Here is a 21,999-nt window from a genome sequence, read left to right as displayed (position 1 = left end):
GGGTGTTTAAACCCTACAGTTATTCACTGCAATATTCACCAGAAAACAGTCTGCAGAAAACACCTATCACGTGTTACTCAACCAGTAGTATCAATAGTTAACGCTGGTGAGGAAAACAGTTAACTTTGTTCTCATGGACTTAACTGTCCTTTATTCCATGAATTTTTGTCAGAAGTAGAAGACGAATATCCCAATTGCCTTACCATTAAGAAGCTGGCAGGCTTAGCACTGGTAAAGCTTTACTACAATTTTTTCTAGCTGAAATTTTTCTGAATGAGAAGAACTACCCTTAATTACTATTACTGAACACCAAAACAGCTTTAAAAATTAACTTTTCCTGGGGCACTTGGTGGCTCAATCGGTTAAGCATCGAACTTTGGCTCAGGTCATGATCTCATGATTCATGAGTTTGAACCCCGCATCAGGGTCTATGCTGACAGCTCAGAGCCTGGAGCCCGTTTTGAATTCTGTGTCTCCCTCTCTCTACCCCTCCCCTGCTCATGCTGTCTCTCTCTCCTTCAAAAATAAATACACATTACAAAAAATTAAAAATGCAGCTCTTCTCAAAGTCATTTAAAAAAATTAACTTTTCCTATAGACTTGATAATGTTTCTCAATAAATTCAACCTAATATCAAAAGTGATTACCTGCAAAACTTATACTGCAACAAAGTCCTTTCAATGAAAATTAACATGATGTGAATCACCAGTAATGTCAAACTATATACATATACCATGCTGTCGAGTTAAAATAATATGCAAGATGTCCATTCCCATGCCACACATCTGTTAAAATGATTATCATCACAAAGACAAGAGATAACAAATGCCACCAAAAACGTGGAGAAAAAGGAACCCTTGTGCACTACTAGTGGGACTAAAAATTGACACAGCTACTAGGGATAACAGTATGGAGGTTCCTTAAACTGAAAACAGTACTACCATATGATTCTGTAATTCCATTTCCATATACATATACATTTCTAGGTATGCATCTGCACCCCATGTTCACTGCAGCATTATTTATAATATACATGATAGGGAACAACCCAAGTGTTCATCAACAGATGAATGGATAAAGAAAATGTGATACATACTTGGGTGTGTGTGTGTAGACTATATACTTGTGTGTATGAATACTATTCAGCCATTAAAAAAAAGAAAGAAATCCTGCTATTTGCAATAACATGGATAAACTTCAGCACATTACTCTCATCAGTCAGATAGACAAATACCATATGATAATACTTATATATACTTGTTAGTAGCTGTCTTTTTTGGTTATGGCCATGTTAGTGTGAGTGAAGTGGTATCTTATTAGGGTTTTGATTTGCACTTCCCTAATCACTGATGACTTTGAGCATATTTCCATTTGCTTTTATTGACCATTTGTATATCTGCTTTGGTGAAATGTCTATTCAAATCCTTTCCCGATTTTTGAATTGGCTTTTTTGGCTGTTGTTGAGCTGTAAGAATTCTTTATATATTCTGGATATTAATCCACTATGAGATACATGACTTGCAGATATCTTCTCCCATTTTGTGGGCTGTCTTTTCAGTATCTTAATAGGGTCCAAAAGCGAAGGTCATGAAGATTTTCCCTGTTCTAAAAGTTTTATAATTTTAATGCTTATGCTGAGATTATATATGTTTTGAAGATTTTAAGTAATCTCTACACTCAGCATGGGGCTCAAACTCACAACCCCAAGATCAAGAGTCTCATGCTCCACCGACTGAGCCAGCCAGGTGTCCCTAGATCACTGTTCTGTTTTAAATTAATTTTTGTATATGGTATGAGGTAGGGGTCCAACTTCATTCCTCTGCATGTGTATAGCCAGGTGTCTCAGAACCACTTCATCTTCTGTGATCAAGTATTAATAAAGTATTTCTTCATATTTTGGGTAGTAGAACATTTCTTCATACTTTATAAACTAGCCTAAGCTCTCATTCAAAATATTATCATATGAAGTGAATACAGAAGGTACTATTATTATTGGAATATTAGATTTGGAAGGTATACCATATAGATTTTCTTCAATCCCTCCTTTTTTTATAAATGTGGAAACAAAGACCTAGAAAAGTTCATTGATGTCCAACATTGTATAGCTATGAGTTAATGATAATGCTTTAACTCAAGGGCTCCAAACGTCTTCTGTAGAGGACCAGATAATAAATATTTTAGGCTTTGTGAAGCAAAAGGCAAAATAGGGTATTATGTACGTACTAATATAACAGGAGAAAAAACAAATTTCCACAAATTTTTTATTAATGAAATTCAAAATATAACCATATGTATATGTATATATATATACACACACACATACATATATATATGTGTGTATATATATATATGTATATATATATGTATATATATGTGTATATATATATATACATATACATATGGTTATATTTTGAATATATATACACACACACACATACATATATATGTTTGGTAATACATGAAAACTTTATGATACATGAAACTCAATCATAAAGGACCTCACATTGTATGAACCTATACAGATACAAAGTAGAATAGTAGTTGCCCAGGGCTGGGAACATTGGGGGAAATAGAAAGTAACTGCTAATGGGAATAAGGCTTCTTTTTGAGGTTATGACAATGTTCTAAAATTGACTGTGAGAATGGGTACACAACTATGAATACACTTAAAAACCACTGACTGTGTACTTTAAATTGGTTAACTTTTTGGTATGTGAATTATATCAAAACTTTTTTAAATCACAGAAGTTTTATAAATAAATATTTAACAACAGAATACTAATGTCACAAAATTCAAATTCAAATGTCATACCATCTTAACTACAAGAAATGAATTACAACACTTCTCTAGACTGAACTTTATTCATTTGTAAATTCTCATAGTGATTTTAAGGTTAGTGAGAACTTCAAGACAATTAAACAATGACCTCCAGGTTGCACCTAAACTCCTTAGCTTTAACATAAACAAGACCTCAATATTCTGGATTCATCTTTCTTTCTTATATGCCCTATACCTGAACGTTTTGCAGTTACAATTTCCACTACTATAGCATCTTCTCCCTGTCTTCATAGTCTATCAACATCATTCTCCCTAATCTCCTCCTACAGAAATCTTCTCATTCTTAGAAGTCTAGTGTTTTCATGGAGCCTATCTGGATGCCCTTGCTGATATAAACAATGGCCTTCTTCTAAATAATCTAGTTCTTGCCAGATTGATCAACAAAATCACAGCTACCCCTTAAGGTAAAAGCTCCACCAACAGCCCCCTGCATGTTAAGGAGCTGTATTGTGGCCTCTTATTTCCTGTTATCTCCTAATCTCCATATAAATTCCACACAACCCTGGCACACAGGCATGCACCTGACCCAAAAGGTTACCAATCCTGCAGAATGGCCATCAGCCTAGGAGGAAAGAGCTTGCTAAGAGCTTAGACCAACAGATATGACAGACAGATTCTCTTAGATGCAAATGTACTCTCTCTCTCTCTCTCTCTCTCAACTGAATGGGAAGCAGTAGGAGGGACTTGCATAGGTAGGAATCAAGAAGAGAATCTGAGCCATTTCCAGAGAAAAGTACTTAACAGAAAGCATACATGAGATGACACAAGGTAAGGAAAAGCATATACAAAGAAAAGGATGAAGTCAGGGGATGAATGAAACAGGAATGGTATAACCAGAGACCAAAAGAGACATTAAGAAAACCCAATAGAGGAGCGCCTGGCTGATTCAGATGGCAGAGCATGCAATTCCCTATCTCAGGGTCCTGAGTTCAAGCCCATGTTGCGTGGAGAGGGGACAGGGGACAGGGAAGAGAGGAGTGGAGAGGAAGGGGTAGAGGAGAGGGAGAGGGGAGGAGGGGGAGGGGAAGGGAGGAGAGTAGAGGAAAGGAAACTCTAATGCAGGGGAAAAATGACAAATTCACATGCTGAAAAGGCTATAAGAAAATATATTCTCCATAGCTTCAACGGATTCCTCCAGTTCCTTAACTACATATATTCCAGTCTGTCTGAGGTGTGGATCCAAACTGTTTATCCTGGATTAATTATGGCATTCCAGGCTCCCTTTTACCATGTGGATGTGTGAAATGAACATCCAGTTCTTAAAGAAATCCAAATATGTCTTTGTCACCTGTGATGGAAAGAAGCATAACATACACCAATAACCCGTCACTTTCTTGAAAACAAAAACTAGGTTTATTCATCTAAGGAACTGCCAAAAGTACCTGCAACTGAGTCTTTAACAAATCTCAGTAATGACTGCATTTGTTGTAGAAATACTAACTTAACAAAATCTCAGATATCCAGATTATTCTAAAACAGAAGCAATCTAGACCTAGAGGAAAAGTCAGACATAGAAGACTATTCCTCTGTACATAAAGGGGTCCAAAGCAGGAGAGATACTGATCCAAACCTACAAATACTAGTCACCCAGATACAGGCAAATCAGGGCATCACATTCCCCTAGCTATAACTAGATCAAAGATGGACACATGGCTCATCTTGTCAATGACAGTCAAGCATGGGACTTTTGAGTTATTGGATGAAGAGAAGTTCTTTCTACTACACCAGAACTGGAAAGACAACAACTAGAGCTATTTTAGTCACCCTACTGCTATATGAAACCTAAAGATCAAATCAACACATAGTGGAGAGCAGATCTGAATTCAGAAAAGGAAAGAGACTAGGTCCTGGTAACAACATCAACATCATCTAAACTACAAAAGCCATACCTGAAGTCAGTGCTTTCCCTAGACTTTTCAGTAACCTAAGACAAAGTATTCTCTTTTTAAGCCAATTTGGTTTGGGTTTTTGGTCACTTGCAACCAAGATTCATAATTCATAAAGAAACTCTCCTGGGGCACCTGGGTGGCTCAGTCGGTTGAGCAACTGACTTAGGCTCAGGTCATGATCTCACAGTTCGTGGGTTCAAGCCCCTCGTCAGGCTCTGTGCTCACAGCTCAGAACCTGAAGCCTGCTTCAGATTCTGTGTCTCCCTGTCTCTCTCTGCCCCTTGCCCACTCACACACGCGTGCTCTCCTCTCGAAAATAATAAACATTAAAAAAAATTTTTAATTAAAAAACTCTCCAAAAATTCATTAAATTTCTCTTTAATTTTAATTTTTTTCAAAAATTCTAGCACATTTTAAAATAAAAAAGTAGGGGCACCTGGGTGGCTCAGTCGGTTAAGCATCTGACTTCAGTTCGGGTCATGATCTCACAGCTTGTGAGTTCAAGCCCCGTGTCGGGCTCTGCGCTGACAGCTGAAGCCTGCTTCAGATTCTGTGTCTCCCTCTCACTCTCTGCTCCTCCCCTGCTCACGCTGTCTCTGTCTCTCAAAAACATTAAAAAAAAATTATTTTTAAATCAATCCAAGTCACAGCACCAAAAAATATATATATACTAAATTCACTTTAAAAATTAACCCATATCCCAACATCCTAAAACCATAGTTATGCATTTCCATTTGCTTCCAGTTTACATACACAAGCCATTCAATTTTAAACTGACAATCATTCTTTCCTAAAATGATCCTTGTCATGACATCCACCCCAGCATGGGCTTATAACCCTTCTACAAGCATCATGGGAATCCTTGGACACAACCAGCCCTTGACCACATTCTTCCTGGGAGCCTTTACCTAACGAGGGACTTCAACTTTGTTGAGGATATGAAATCTCTCACCCAGAATATGGCCTTTGTTTCCCTTACCATTAACTTTATAAAAGCCTTTATCACCTCTATGCGATCAAGTCACATATTTTAAACCAGTTTCAGTATCAAAATAATTTGTGTCAAAGTTCAGACAAGTGAGCCCAATCAAAAACTTCCAACATGCAAAGGCAGTAATATCCCCACCGTGATCTACCTTTCTTGTCTATCCTCAGCCCTGGTTCCTTCCATAATATCACTTGCCCAAATCTTTTCCATTGTGCCCAAGAAAATAATCATTCTCTTGTTACCAAATCCCAGACTCCCTCAACCTTTTTGAACAATGTTCCTTCTACTTATTTACCTTCACTTAAACCTGGCTCTCCCATCAAGATTTTCTCACAGCTCTCTCTTTACTGCAGTCCATACCCCCACAGAGCCAGCAGTGATTGGCACTCACTTGCCTCTCTACTGCAGCTTCCAGATCATGATCATCCTCCTTTATGGTCTCCATGTTCCCCTCCTTTATAGTCCCCCCATGGGACCCCATGTTCCAGATATATCCTCTCCTCATCACTAGTATCTTCTGATCCTTTAGTCATAACTCCTCATTGACTGAGGGGCTCAAACTCACAGACAGAGAGATCATGACCTGAGCTGAAGTCAGATGTTTAACCAACTGAGCCACCCAGGCACCCCAGGTCACCACAACTTCATAATCATCAAGTCAAATTAACATTTTTCCTGTCTTTATTTTTCTCTTGTTTTTAAATTTGTTTTTAATGTTTATTTATTTTTAAGAGAGAGCGAGCGTGAGCAGGGTAGGGGCAGAGAAAGATGAAAACACGGAATCTGAAGGTTCCAGGCTCTGTCAGCATAGAGCCCAACGCGGGTTTCAAACTCACACGCATGAGAGATTATGACCTGAGCCAAAGTTGGATGCTTAACCAACTGAGCCACCAAGGCGCCCCTATGTTTCTATACCAATGTACTGTATTTGGCACTGTTACTGTTTCCCTCTTAAAATTTTCAACTCATAAGCATACTGGCTGGCATATGGTACATACTCAAATATATCTTAATAAATTAATAAGGGTACAAAATGAAACAATACCATGAACTTTTCTGTCAAGAGAATGAGTAAGAGTCAATATCCCATGAAATGTTCATGGCAAATAACTGCAACATCAAGGGCCAAATCAGACTAAGCAACATCTATCAATAATGGAACAATTAGCTCAATTATATGGTTTTCTCCAGTCATCCCCAGCACTCAGAAATCATAAACAAAAACCCAGGACTGATGATAAGCAAGAGCAAAGGAATGGAAATGGTAACTGAACTTAGACTGCTAAGAAAAGCACAAAGTTTTTGGGTTTTTTTATTGTTTTTTTACTAAATACCTTGTGATAGACTGCCTACACATAAAAACTATACCTGTAGGGGCACCTGGGCAGCTTAGTTGGTTAAGTGTCTGACTTCAGCTCAGGTCATGATCTCATGATTCAGTTCATGAGCTTGAGCCCCACGTCATGCTCTGCACTGACAGCATGGAGCCTGCTTCAGATTCTCTGTCTCCCTTACTCTCTGCCTCTCTCTCTCACTCTTGCTCTCTCTCAAAAATAAATATTAAAAAAAAAAAAAAATACCTGTACCTGTGTTAGAAATAAGCCCACTGACCCAATCAAAGGAGGGACATGAAGACTCAGAGCACAGTGAAGGGAGGCTTTAATCAACATTCTTGCAAGAGCTGGTGTCTGATGGACAGGCATACTCAGGGCAGTTACAACAATTTATTTCCTAGCATGCAAGTCCCTCCCCTGGTTCCTCACTGGCTGAGTACTACAGAGATTACAGCCTAACCCAAACGTCACCTATGCCCATGTAAGGTAAAACGTAGTCTGATTGGAACAAATGTACATTCCCTGAGGTGACACAGAGACTTTCAGTCCCTCTTCCATTTGTTCTTTGGCGCATGCTCATAGCAAAGCCCACTAAAATAAGCCTGAGAAACAGAGAGGGGGAGAAGAACCAGGAAGTGAAGTGTCTAAAGGTTTGGGACTTGGGGCGCCTGGGTGGCTCAGTCGGTTAAGCATCCGACTTCAGCTCAGGTCATGATCTCACAGTTTGTGAGTTCGAGCCTCACATCATGCTGTCAGCACAGAGCCCACCTTGCATCCTCTGTCCCCTTCTCTCTCCCCTCCCCAACTTGCGCTCACTCTCTCTCTCAAAAATAAATAAACATTAAAAAAATTGTTTTAAGGTTTGGGACTCTATTGTGGGCGGGTCTTGTACATATTTCCAATAGGTTGTAAACCCACTGTTAACTAGATAGCACAGCTTTTATTTGGTATTTCTGAAAATGAATCATCTCCCCTACTTCTCAAACCTATATGCCATGAGAACACAGATAAACTGGAAAAGAGCTAAGAATAAATCAGTCTGAGGCACCAAATTCTTTTTTTTTACTTTTTAAATGTTTATTTATTTTTGAGAGAGACAGAGTGCGAGCAGGGGAGGGGCAGAGAGAGAGGGAGACACAGAATCCGAAGCAGGTTTTAGGCTCTAGGCCTACTCGGGGCTCGAACTCACCAACCACGGGATCATAACCTGAGCCAAAGTCGGATGCTTAACTGACTGAGCCACCCAGGTGCCCCAAGGCACCAGATTCTTAAGAGTTCATAAAAACTTGAAGTTTTTTCAAAAGTTTTTTTTCCCCACTGAGGCATTTTATTTGCACGTATGTATTACATCTTTAGAAAAAGAATCCCAGGATTTTCCCTCCTGTGTGTTTTTGTCTTGCTTCTTCATGGTCCATGATGCCAGCTGAGGGTGTCAGTACAATGAAACCAAACTGGCAGAATGGGAGATTATTCTGCCATCTTCTAGATCCTTGAGTTGTAAGTCAAATCTGGGGCTGATCTCTCCACACTTGTTTAACCTGCCTGTGAGGTTCACAACAATTTTCCCAGCTCTGTGATCATCAATGATTTCAAGTTCATTAATGTAACCATGCTTCAGCATCACCATTAGAAACCAAATGACTTTGGAGCCTGACATAATAAGAACCTGGTGTTGGCCTCTCTTTTCAGCATTGTTAATTAACACTGTTAAGAGCATCTGCCAGGACATTCATGTGCATCATTATGGTGGCACAGAAAAATGGTGGAAAAAAGCTAAGCACAAATAAATCTGAGGCAACAAATCTTTTAAGACTTCATAAAAACTTGAAGTTCCGGTTTTTTCAAAAGTTTTTTCAAACATTTTCAGAAGTGAACAAGCAGAAGACACACATGAAAATTCAGAATTTCTGCCTTTTCATCCCAAACTTAAACCATTGAAAAATTCACTTTGTGTTGTTTCTAGGTAGATTTCTTCCCACACATTTTCCACGAATTATTCCCACCATCAACATTTTAAATGATTTCAAGTGCTAATAGCAGCAGCAGTTCTTATTAAAACATGTTCCTGCCTTGCAAAGAAACCTTTCCAGATAGAAGACAAAGACTGAGAGGCCTAAGACTCTCACATTTTGGTCCTACAACACCAGAATCCTCAGCACCTTCTTGCTATTTCAAACATTTTGATTTAGTAAGCTTTATATACTCTATACTTTGAAAAAGCAAATGCCTTTCTCAAAACACTTTACTAACAATAAGCCATAGTTTTGTATAGCCTTTTAAGTTTCTAAAGCATTTTAACATATACTTTCTTCATTTTTAACTCACATTCTCTATAAAACAGTCAAGGCAAGCATTAATATTCTTTTACAATAAGAAGACTAAAAACTAAGTTGTTCACTGATTATAATGAATCACATAGCTAAAAAGTGGCAATCAGGCATAATCACCTCCAAATTTTCTCTCTCCTAGTCCTATGTCCTCAGCCACTTATCTCCATCCTATCCATCTGAAAGGAAAAGGTATCTGTCCTTTCTAAAACTAGTCCCCTACCAGACCCTTAAGCCTAGAACCCTCAACTGCTCACAGGATCAACTAACTCCTTTTTCCAAACCACAATATCTCCCTATCCTGCAACTACATCTCCACATTCTATACATATGTTCAACTCTTCCCCTTAAAAAAAAAAAAAAAATCCTCAACTCTTCCTATCCCATAAGGTGTGACCCAATCTCTTTCCCTGCCAAACCCTTAAGAGTTGTACTGCATTTTCATCTCTTCACTAAAATATTAAAGGTCACCAGTGATTTTCTAGTGGCCACATCCAATAACCGCTTTTCAGTTATTATCCTTAGGTGTTTAATCTTTGTCCTAACCTAAATGACACTACTGATCACTCTACCCCTCCTAAAACTTGCATCACTCCTGGACTCTTGCTATGTCCCTCTCTCATTTTCCTACCACTGACTTCCTTTTTAACATCATTTGCAAATTACGTACCTACCTGTTGGTTCTCTTCTGAGGCCCTCCCCATGGTCCCAGCCTTTTCTCTTTGGCTAAAAACTCCCCCTGAACAATCTCTGCCACTTCCATGCCCTCAGTTTCTAACTATAAGCCTATGATTTCCTAAACTCTATGGTCTTAACACACCCTTTCATTCTTTGAGGAGAAAGCTAAAAGAAAACAAAAGTGAATATTTATCAAATCTCTGGGCAGGAAGGAGAAAAAGATAGAACCATTTTCTAAGCTTAGAAACAAAGAAAATACAGATTTGACTGCATTAAAAATTTTAAGTTCTGTAAACTAAGACAAACAACATGGAAAATAAAGAAAATATACACATATATACTAATTATATACATCCATAAATCTATAACTTTATAAGTAAATGGAAAAATAAAGAAGTTTAGAAAGCAAGCAAGCTATTTTTAATTTTATTAAGTTTATTTGAGAGAGAACAAGTAGGGGAGGAGCAGAGGAAAGAGGGAAAGAGAGAGAATCCCAAGCAGGATCGTGCTGATAGCACGGAACCCAATGGGGGCTCAAACTCACAAACTGTGAGATCATGACCTGAGCCAAAATCAAGAGTCCCATGCCCAACCGACTGGGCCGCCCAGGTGCCCCACTTTCATAAAATTTTAAAACTGTCTTTGAAACCCCCCAAATCAAGAATTAGTACTATTCTAGATACATTTCTACTCATGTTCTAAAACTGCATTTGGCTTGTGCATATGCATGCATGTGCACGCAAGTGTGGTCTTATAACTTTGACAACCAGCAAGCTGATAGATCTCGTCTACATGGACTATCTGCAGATTTTTTTAGTAGTCACAAGAACAAAGGTAACCAATATACAGAGCTTGTCTGGTGAATCTTCATTCTATGTTTTCTGGACAAACACACACAGTTCATGGTAAGAAACATTCCTTATTCCCTTGGCTCAAACATTGCTGAGCCTGGTGTCAATGCACACATCTGGAGTTCCCATCTCTTCCAAGGCAAATTTATGGGTCTTTTTCAGGGTCCAAAGGGCACACTTTTTTTTAATTTTTTTTTTTTTAATTTTTTTTAAAGAGAGCATGAGCAAGGGAGAAAGGGATAGGGGGACAGAGAGAATCTTAAGCAGACTCCATGCTCACTGCAGATCCAAAGGGCATACGTCTTGAAGTCCACTCCATGAATGCACTTGTTAATGGTGATAATGCATTCTCTGGTCACAACTTCATTGATGGCAGAATGGCCCTTCTTATTCTCACCACCATTCCTTGCAGGAGCCATTGTGCCAGCCCCCGTCAGAAAGGAAGAGCATGAGGTATTATTGCATTAACTTTTTAAATAACATTATGCTATGTTCTTAACACTCAAGAGTCACCTCTACCACATGTGAGGCACTTTTATAGGTACCAGAGGATACAAGAGTCTACAAAATAGATAAAAGTCACTGTCCCGCCCACTGTTTATACAGGATTCCAGTCTGGGGATAGGGAGAAGAGACAAATAAAATTAAATAAAAAATATATATGTTAAATGGTGACTAAGTGCTATGGAAATGATGTAGGAAAAGGAGATTAGCAGCATTGCAAAGGGTCATAAGTTTAAACATTGTGGTTAAGGACTCACTGAGAAGGTGACATTTGAATAAAGAAGAGAATAAGCCATATCTCAGAGAATATTCCAGGCAAAGGCCTGCAGATGGAGGCTTTCCCGGAGTGTTTGACGGATAACAAGGAAGCATTAAGGCTAAAGAACAGTGTTAGAGAGGAACAACAATTGAAAATGAGATCACACAGCTCCTGGGTTCAAGCCTCTCATAGGGCTCTGTGCTGCTGGCTCAGAATCTACAGCCTGCAATAGATTCTGTGTCTCCCTCTCTTCTACCCCTCACCTGTTCACATTCTGTCTCTCTCTCCTTCAAAAATAAAAAATTAAAAAAATTTTTTAAAGTGAGATCAAAGGAGTAATGGGGGGAAGACGAAGCAGATTACCTAACGTCCACTATAGGCCCTGAGTATCTCTGCACATATTTTCTGAGTATGCTAAACCACAAGGCTTAACTGCCCTCTAATTCTAAGCCATTTCTGTAAGCTATTCACACACACAATTAATAAATTAAGTCAAGACAGGGTAACCACAGCTTGACTACCGTGTGACTGCTTGCTCCAAGGGGGTGATTTGGAGGTAGAAAAAGGTCAGAGTTCAGTTTTGGACAAATTTAAAATCCTATTAGACATCCAACTGGAGATGTTGGGTAGGTAACTGAATACAAGAGTCCAGATTTAGGAGAAAAGGCCAAACCTGAAGATACAAATTCAAAAGTCGTTTGTGTAAGAGACTAAATAAGTTGAGGAAATAAAGTTTTCTTATTTTGAATTTATTTTTTCTGTAGTTTTTCTTTTCTTTTTTTATTTGTTTAGAGAGAGAGAAAGCACACAAGCAGGGTAGGCAGAGAGAGAGAAAGAGACAGGGAGGGAGGGAAGGAGGGAGGGAGAGGGAGAGAGAGAGAGAGAAAGAGAATTCCAAGCAGTGGAAGCCCTGTGGAGCCCTACTCAGGACTCTATGTATTCACCATGAGACCGTGACCTGAGCTGAAATTGAGTCTGACACTAGCGACTGAGCCACCCAGGCACCCCTCTTTTTATTTTTTTTCTTTTCAAATTTTTATTTCAATTCCACTTAGTTGGGATGCCTGGGTGGCTCGGTCGGTTGGGCATCCGACTTCGGCTCAGGTCATGATCTTGTGGTCTGTGCGTTCAAGCCCCGCATCGAGCTTTGTGCTGACAGCTCAGGGCCTGGGGCCTGCTTTGGATTCTGTGTCTCCCTCTCTCTCTGCCTCATCCCTGCTCATGCTCTGTCTCTCTCAAAAATAAATGATAAAAAAATAATAATAAGTAAATAAATTCTACTTAGTTAACATACGTGCAATAATGGTTTCAGGAGTAGAATTCAGTGATTCATCACTTACATACAATACCAGTGCTCATCATAACAAATGCCCTATCAATTCTCGGTAGGAAATAAAGAATTTTTTTTTAATTTATTTCTTTTTAGGTTATTTAGAGACAGAGAGAGAGCGCACGTGCGCACATGCATGAGGGGGAAGGGGCAGAGAGAGAGAGAGAGGGAGAGAGAGAATCTCAAGCAGGCTCTATGCAGTCAGCATAGAACCTGACTCAGGGCTCGATATAACAAACTTCAGATCAAGACCTGAGATGAAACCAACAGTCAGACATTCAACCAACTAAGCCACCCAGGTGCCCCAAAATAAAGTTGTTTTTTTTTTAAGATAATAATCAAGGTGTGAGCCCTGAGCACTCTAACATTGAAAGGAGGGAGGTAAGGAAGAACTAGCACACAGCAAGGACAGACCCTGAGACAAGAGTAGAACTAGGAGAATGTGATGTCCTGGAAAAGCAAGTGGGGAAAATGGTTAGGTTCAAGAACAAGAAAGTAATTAACTGTGGCAAAGCTGCTAACAGACCAGCAGCTGGTGGATGAGGAATGACTGATGGATTTAGCAATGTAGAGATAAATGGTCACAAAGTAGAACTCTACAGGAGCAGTGGGGACAAAAGCCTAACGGAATTTAAGAAAAAATGTGAGGAGATTAACTGTAGACACAAGACAAGAGTTTCACTCTAATTAAACACACATTTCTTGGGACACCTGGGTGGCTCAGTCAGTTAAGCATCCAACTGCAGCTCAGGTCATGATCTCACGAATTCTAGCCCTGCGTCAGGCTCTGTGCTGACAGCTCAGAGCCTGGAGCCTGCTTCAGATTCTGGTTCTCCCTTTCTCTCTGACCCTTCCCCACTCACACCCTGTTTCTCCTTATCAAAAATAAACATTAAAAAAAATTTTTTTTTCATTTTTTTGGGGGCACCTGGGTGGCTCAGTTGGTTAAGTGTCCAACTTAGCTCAGGTCATGATCTCACAGTTGGTGGGTTCAAGCCCCGCGTCGGGCTCTGTACTGACCGTGCGGAGCCTGTGTGGGATTTTGTCTCCCTCATCTCTGCCCTTCCTCCACTTGTGCTATCTCTCTCTCAAAATAAATAAATAATCTTAAAAAAAAAATCTTTATAAAAAATAAAATGTGAAGGGGTACCTACATGGCTCAGTTGGTTAAGCATCCTACTCTTAGTAGCAATTCAGGTTATGATTTCACGGTTTGCTTCTTGAGATCGAACCCCGACTCAGGATCTGCGTGGGATTCTCTCTCTGCTCCTCCCCACTCATGTGTTCTTGCTAGCTCTCTCTCAAAATAAATAAATAAACTTTAACAAAAATAAAAACATTTAAGATAAACACTATAGATCTCTAGAAAGGAATACACCAAAATGTTAAAGCAGTGGTTATATTACAGCATTGTGCGATTCAAGCTGACTTCAATTTTTTTTATAATATTCCTACATTCTTCAAATGTTCAACAGTAAACACGTACAGTTTTACTTAATAGTTCTTTAAATGTTCATATTCTCCAACCAAGAAGCTATATCTAAGTACTGCTCCCAAGGAAACACCCCGAAACTTAAAGTTTTACGCACCAAAAAAAATTTAATTTTTTTTAATCTTTATTTTAACATAGGCTCCACACCCAATGTGGGGCTTGAATGCACAGCCCCAAGATCAAGAGTCGCATACTCTACTGACTGAACCAGCCAGGTGCCCCTAGGCACCAAAATTTTTATTATGGTTTACCAAAACAGTAATATTAACACCCAAGTTTCCAATAGTAGGGAATAGTAAAAGTTTAAGGTATGTTTCCTCAATTTAGAAGGATGTTGGTTAACTGGAAAATGCTTATATTAAAGTGTTAACTGAATAGGGGCACCTGGATGGCTAAGTTACTTAAGCATCCAACTCTTGGTCTCAGCTCAGGTCATGATCTCATGGTCCATAGGATTGAGCCCTACATTGGGCCCTTTGATGACGGCATAGATCCTGCTTAGGATAGAATCTCTCTCACTCTATCTGCTCCTCCCCTCTCTCTCTAAAAAAGTTAACTTTAATGTTTAAAATGTTAACTGAATGTTAATAAAAACTGAACACACAGTGGACTAGTCAGATGTGCTTCTCTCTTTGCCCACCTAATCTCCTCTAAAACAACAGCAAAATTATTTTCAAAAGGGAAAAGATGGGGCACCTGGGTGGTACAGCTGGTTAGGCATGCACTACTGATTTCAGCTCAGGTCATAATCTTGAACATGAGTTCAAGCCCCGTGTTGGGCTCTGCACTGATCATGAAGAGCCTGATTGGTATTCTCTCTCTCCCTCTACCACTCTCCCTCTCCGTATCTCTCTCTCACTCAAAATAAATTACTAAACTTTAAAAAGGGGGGGGGGGAGGTGACAATGAAGACTAAAGAAAGATAAAGAAGAGACAAAGGATTATTAAAGTACACAACAAATGACGTCAACAAGTCTTGTAATGTAGAAAAATGTTCCAGTGATTAGCAGAACAGAGGAAGAGACAAATTAAATGCCTGGCAAGGGGGGGTACCAAAAATGAACAAGACATTTTACCCGATTGAAGAAATGTTTGAAAGCAACTGACCATTCACATTCTTTCATTTCACAAATGTTTCCTAAGTGCCTACTAGGTGCCAGATTCTGTAATATGCATAGAGTATAAAAAGTGAAAAAGTTCTTTAAGGAGTTCACCTCATCATCTAGATTTCCATTCTGAAGTTTGTAAGCTTAGGCTAACATTTTGCCTGTCACTTAAATGTATACTGTCAGGAAGACAGAAGAAATTTTGCATTGAGCACACCAACTCTTTCTAGCTAATTCCAAAAAGTGATACCAAATGTGACTGCACACTTCCTCTGGAGGTACACAATTATAATTGCTCAGATTACCAGATGTGTTTGGCAACCCTTACAATGACTCCGTACTTAGATTAAAAATGTAACTATTGGGTGCCTGGGTGGCTCAGTCGGTTGAGTGTCCGACTTTGGCTCAGATCATGATCTCACTGTCTTTGAGTTCAACCCCCACATTGGGTCTGGTGCTGACAGCCAGAGCCTGGAGCCTGCTTCAAAATTGTGTCTCCCTCTCTCTCTGCCCCTCCCCACTCTCTGTTTCTCTCAAAAATAAATAAACGTTAAAAACAATTTTTTTAATGTAGCTATTAACACATTATTCAGTGCTTTTAGTGTTAACTGCTTTGGGCTTTCATGTTTCTAGAGATATTTATCATGTATTTCTTTTTCTATTTTTAAAGAGAATGAGTTTTTTTTTCTGTTTATTTATTTATTTGATAGACAGGTGAAGAGACAGAGGAGAGAGAGAATCTTGCAGGCTCCACACTGCCAGCACAGAACCCAACGTGGGGCCTGATCCCACAAATCTCAAGACCATGACAGGAGCCAACATCAAGAGTACAATGTTCAAAATCAAGAGTATGATGCTCAACTGACTGAGCCACCAAGGAGCCCCTATGACGTATTTCTTTTAGAGAAAAATTAAAACTTGATATTCTATCTTATGCAAAAGTGTAACTGACTTCACTCATCTTTTTTTTTAATTTTTTTTTTAATGTTAATTTATTTTTGAGACAGAGAGAGACAGAGCGCAAGTGGGGGAGGGGCAGAGAGAGAGGGAGACACAGAATCTGAAACAGGCTCCAGGCTCTGAGCTGTCAGCACAGAGCCCGATGCGGGGCTTGAACCCACAAACCGTAAGATCATGACCTGAGCCGAAGTCAGACGCTTAACCGACTGAGCCACCCAGGCGCCCCTTGACTCATCTTTTTATCAGGTGAACCACAGCAGAAAATATTTCCATTCAGAGTGACCATGAGGTTATGGGACTGCTAAAGTGAGCAAGTGAAGGGCTTACATTAGTATCATTAACGTCCATCTGCATCAATGAACTGGAGAAAGCAAATAGAGGTTAAAAGCAAGGTGACCACTATTAAGCATACCCCTGGTCAAAACTGGAAAATATAGGGGCGCCTGGGTGGCGCAGTCGGTTAAGCGTCCGACTTCAGCCAGGTCATGATCTCTCGGTCCGTGAGTTCGAGCCCTGCGTCGGGCTCTGGGCTGATGGCTCAGAGCCTGGAGCCTGTTTCCGATTCTGTGTCTCCCTCTCTCTCTGCCCCTCCCCCGTTCATGCTCTGTCTCTCTCTGTCCCAAAAATAAATAAACGTTGAAAAAAAAAAAAAAGAATGAATAAACCATACTGCTGCAAATTTACTCACCCACCTCAAAGAATGATCCTGTATGTTTCTGAAATTTTATTTCAATACAAAGTTTGTTAAATAAATGAATTCTTTTCATCTAACCTGTGTCCATTAACTGTCCTGATTTTCTTTTCATATATACATATATGTTTATTTATTTATTTTGAAAGAAGGAGGAGAGGGAGAGAGAGAATCCCAAGCAGGATCCACACTGTCAGTACAAAGCCCAAAACTCAAAAACCATAAGATCATGACCCGAGCCAAAATCAAGAGCCAGGCAGTCAAGCAGCTGAGCCACCCAGGCACCCCTGCCTCATGCTTTTTTATAATGTTGATCTATTTTCAGTGAGAGAGGTGTCCTGATTTTCAAGATAACCCACACAGTGGTCTCAAAAAGTCCCTTCATCTTTTATTTCCCATCATTTCCTGCCATAAATACTCCCCTTCGATCATACTTTATACTGATCTTGCTCAGTAGGTTAAGCAACCAACTCTTGATTTCGGCTCAGGCAGTGATCTCAAGATTCATAATAAGCTCAAACCCTGCATCAAGTTCTGCACCAGCAGCATGGAGCCTGCTTAAGATTCTCTCTTCTCTTCTCTCTCTCTCTCTCTCTCTCTCTCTCTCTCTCTCTCTCTGTCTCTCTGGGCCCTGGGTAGCTCACTGCATTAACTGTCTGACTTTGGCTCAGGTCATGATCTCACAGTTCTTGAGTTTGAGCCCCCTATCAGGCCTTCTGCTGTCAGCACAAAGCCTACTTCGGATCCTCTGTCCCCCCTCTCTCTGCCCTCCCGTTTCTGTGCTCTCTCTCGCTCTCTCTCTCTCAAAATAAACAAACATTAAAAATTTTTTAAGAAAAAAATAATTTTAAAAATTTTTAATGATTTGCTTAATGTTTGTTTATTTTTGAGAGACAGAGCATGAGCGGGGGAGGGGCAGAGAGAGAGGGAGACACAGAAGCTAAAGCAGGCTCCAGGCTCCAAGCTGTCAGCAGAGACCCAACCCAGAGCTTGAACTCATGAACTGCGAGATCACAACCTGAGCCGAAGTCAGAGGCTTAACCAGTGCACTGAGCTACCCAGGCACCCCAAAAATAATTTAAAAAATTAAAAGAATATGCTCAGGAAAAAAAAAATATGCCAGGCAAACTCTTTCTTTAAAACCAAGTAATGATTTTATACTATGGTGATAGCAAAAAAACAATGAAGCAATAAGGGAGGTTGCTTTAAACCTGGTTATCAGGAAAGACCTGAGAGGTGATTTAAATTGTGAACTGAATGACAGGAAGGAACCAGACTTGGAGAAGAACACTCAAGGCAAAGAGAAGGTAAGTCCAAAAGGCACTGAAGTGAAGACAAACAGCCCATTCAAAGAAAAGAAACAGCTTGTGTGGCTACACCTTAGAGAATGAAAGGAAAGGTGGCAGGAGGTAAGGTTGCAGAGATAGGGAAAGGTAAGATCATGTAGCATGTTGTAGACCACAACAAGGAATCTGAATTTTAGAAGCCATATTTTAACTATCTCATCTCTGTGCTTTAATTTCCACTCTCACTTCTTTGGGGGGGGGGGGGGTGGATCTTAAGTTTTTGTGTTCTTTTTTTAATGTTTATTTATTTTTGAGATAGGAGAAGGAGAGAGATGGTGAGCAGGGAAGGAGCAGAGAGAAAGGGAGACAGAGAATCCCAAAAGGTTCCCCACTGTAAGAGAAGAGACCTACTTGAGGCTTAAACTCCCGAACCATGAGATCATGACCTGAGCCAAAATCAAGAGTCAGACCCTTAATCGAATGAGCCACCCAGGAGCCCCTCCACTCTCACTTCTCAATTTCAGCCCTTACTGCCTCACTTCAGGACTATACCACTATAATAATCTCCTAAATCTTCCTAATTTTAGCTTCTTCCCACTCTAAGCCATTCTTATCACTACAGCAAAATCAAAGATTTTTATAAAAGCAGTGTTACGCATTATCACTCTTCTGATCAAAAACCTTCCAAGGGCAACAAGATAAAAACACCCACTCCTTAGTCAGAAGCTCAAAGTTCCCTGTAACAGTGCCTTAATGCTCTCCCCTTCTCTAACTGTACCTTCTATCACACCCCTAAACAAAATCTCATTCTAGCCAAACTGCTCCCTGACACTACATGTGTTTCCCACCATATGACCTTAGTTCACAGCATTCATTCTTCCACCTCCCCAAACTTCATACCCTTGACTCTTCTCTAAATCACCATTTTTTTCTGCAAAGTTCTACCTAAGTAGGGAGCAAGAAAGAAGAAAATTCCCACTGAGGAAATAACAAGAAGAAAGGCACAGAAGCTTGAATATGTACATGATAATCACACACACAAAAATAGTGTCTATGACTAGGTAAGGAAAACATGGTGAGATATAATAGGAGATAAAGCCATTCAGCAGGCAGGGTAAGAATGCTGTGACCTTATGCAAATTATTTAACCTCTCTGGCCTTCAGTTTCTTCATGTGCAGAAAGAAAGTAGTAACAGTGCCCACGTCACAGTATTGTGGCAATTTATTCACTCACTCAGCAAACATTTCCTGAGCACTTACTCTGTATGCCAGCATTGTTCTATGAGATGTAGAAACAGCAGTGAACAAGACAGACAAAAATCTCTGCCCTGTGGTACTTAAATGTTAATAAAGGAAACATCAAACAAGCAAAATAAATATATATGTTATCTAGTAATAAATGCTACAGAAACCAAAAAGAAAAGAGGAAAAGGGAAAAAAAGCAAGATTTGAATCAAGACATAGAAGAATTGAGGAAATAAGCCATGCAGGTCCAGACAGAAGACATCAGAAATGAAAGGGCATGATCAAGGAAAAACAAGGAGGCTAAGGAGATGGGCAGAGTGGAGGGTAAATGGTAAAAGATGGAGGTCAGAGAAGTTAAGAGGGGACCAGGTCAACATAGAACCCTACAGGCCACTGCAAAGATTTTAGCTTTCATTTTGCTAGAAATAGGAAGCCATTGGAGGGTTTTCAGCATGACATAACCTGACTTTAACAGCATTTTAACAGCCATCTCTGATTTAACAGCAGCTGTCTAGCTGCTATTTTAAAATTATACTATAAGAAACCAAGGTCAGGACGAAGAGACCACTTAGGAAATTAAATTAGATAATGGTGCTTAACACAATGCCTGGCATAGAAGTAGGTTATTTTTCCAGGAATGGGGATGAATTTCTCACACCTTTGGACCAAACACTAGTAAAATAACCAGCTGAATTTAAAGCTGCTGACGTTTTAGTGTAAGGCAAATGTATCTCATAATCTTAAACTCATCAAAATTAAAACCTTTTGTTTAAGTTTATTTACTTCTTTTTGAGAGAGCGAACGAGCTAGCAAGAGAGGCAAAGACAAAATCCCAAGCAGGCACCGCGCTACTAGCGCAGAGTCCCACGCAGGGCTCAAACTCACAAACCATGAGACGATGTCCCAAGCCAAAATCAAGAGTCAGATGCTTAACCAAATGAGCCACCAGGTGCCCCCAGAATAAAAATGTTTAAATGACAGACGCTTTTTATGATTCCCTATTTCCCATAAAGACAATGCAGAAGAAGTCTGATCTTATCCACGTTTACCAGCATGCCCTTATAGCGGCAAGTGTCATAAAAAAAAAAAAAAAAAAAAAAAAAATTTAAGGAGAATTTTAGGAAATAAAGTATGCTTCTATATAAAAATATTTCAGCTTAACCGACTGAACCACCTAAGTACTCCAATAAATTAATATTATTGATCAGTGAAGTATTTCCGTTTTCCCTCAGTTTATTAGATTCCTTGGGATTACATATTGCTATAACTTTCTGACTAGGCCACCTAATCACTGACATAATTGTTTTAAATACATCAAACTTAATCATAGCATTGGTAATTTTTATGCATATTAATTCACAGAGGTTTTCCATTCCATTAATGTTACCTCCAAGAAAAATAACCTGCTCAAATGAGTTATTTAAAAATATTGTTATCAGTAGTAAATAAATGAAATATGTTCAAAAAAATAAAAAATATTTCAATCTGGAAAAATCTGCTATTTCAAATGGCACCAATATGGGTTACCTCTATTGATCTAATTATCTTAAATTCTCAGAGGCAATATAAAATGCTGGGTGCAAGAACTGGCACTATTTAAAATAAAAAGGCAGTTATAACACCTTAAAACAACTGAAAAGTAACATCCAGTGCTGAAAAGCTTTCATTTTGAAAATATATATACACTTAACAGCTTGGAAAACACTATGATTGACATTAACACAAATAATCCTGGTAAGAGGTCACCCAGCGGGGAGAAAGGTACACGTGTACTCTGACCTCTCTAACTCAGGGAGTACAACTTGAGACCAACTTGAGACTCTTATTTTCTCTATTTTCCCTAGAGAGAAAGGGCTCGGGGCTATAGGACTATCCCATTCCCATTCCTTTACCTTAAAATCTTCTAGTAACAAACACTTCAAGCTATCCCGGACTTTGTCTATGAAATCAAAACTCCACCAAAAAAAAAAAAAAAAAAAAAAAAAAAAAGACTCTACACCATAGGAATCCTGCCAAAACCACTAAAAAAGGCATTTCAGTTTGTAAAATGATTACATCACCATTTAGTGAGTGCTTACTATATGCCAAGCATTGTTTTTAGCACTTTACATTCTTAATCTCATTAATCTTCAGAAAGGCCTGAGGTAGATTTTATTATCCCTATTGTACTGATAAGGAAAGTGATGAGAATTTAAGCAACCTGTTAAGAGGCATTCAGAC

General features: G+C 39.3%; 1 protein-coding gene and 1 pseudogene across 2 annotated transcripts in view; both read right to left on the bottom strand.

Annotated features, from left to right (window-relative positions):
* Positions 1 to 21,999, bottom strand: part of MGA (MAX dimerization protein MGA) — a 172,236-nt gene that overhangs the window by 131,374 nt on the left and 18,863 nt on the right. The gene's annotated exons all lie outside the window — the stretch shown is intronic.
* Positions 8,388 to 8,916, bottom strand: LOC121041553 (40S ribosomal protein S15a-like; annotated as a pseudogene).

This window comes from Herpailurus yagouaroundi, unplaced genomic scaffold, assembly GCF_014898765.1.
Source record: "Herpailurus yagouaroundi ecotype Mexico unplaced genomic scaffold, PumYag 184, whole genome shotgun sequence".
In the NCBI taxonomy this organism is placed as follows: domain Eukaryota; kingdom Metazoa; phylum Chordata; class Mammalia; order Carnivora; family Felidae; genus Herpailurus; species Herpailurus yagouaroundi.
This window is presented reverse-complemented; position numbering and strand designations above follow the sequence as displayed.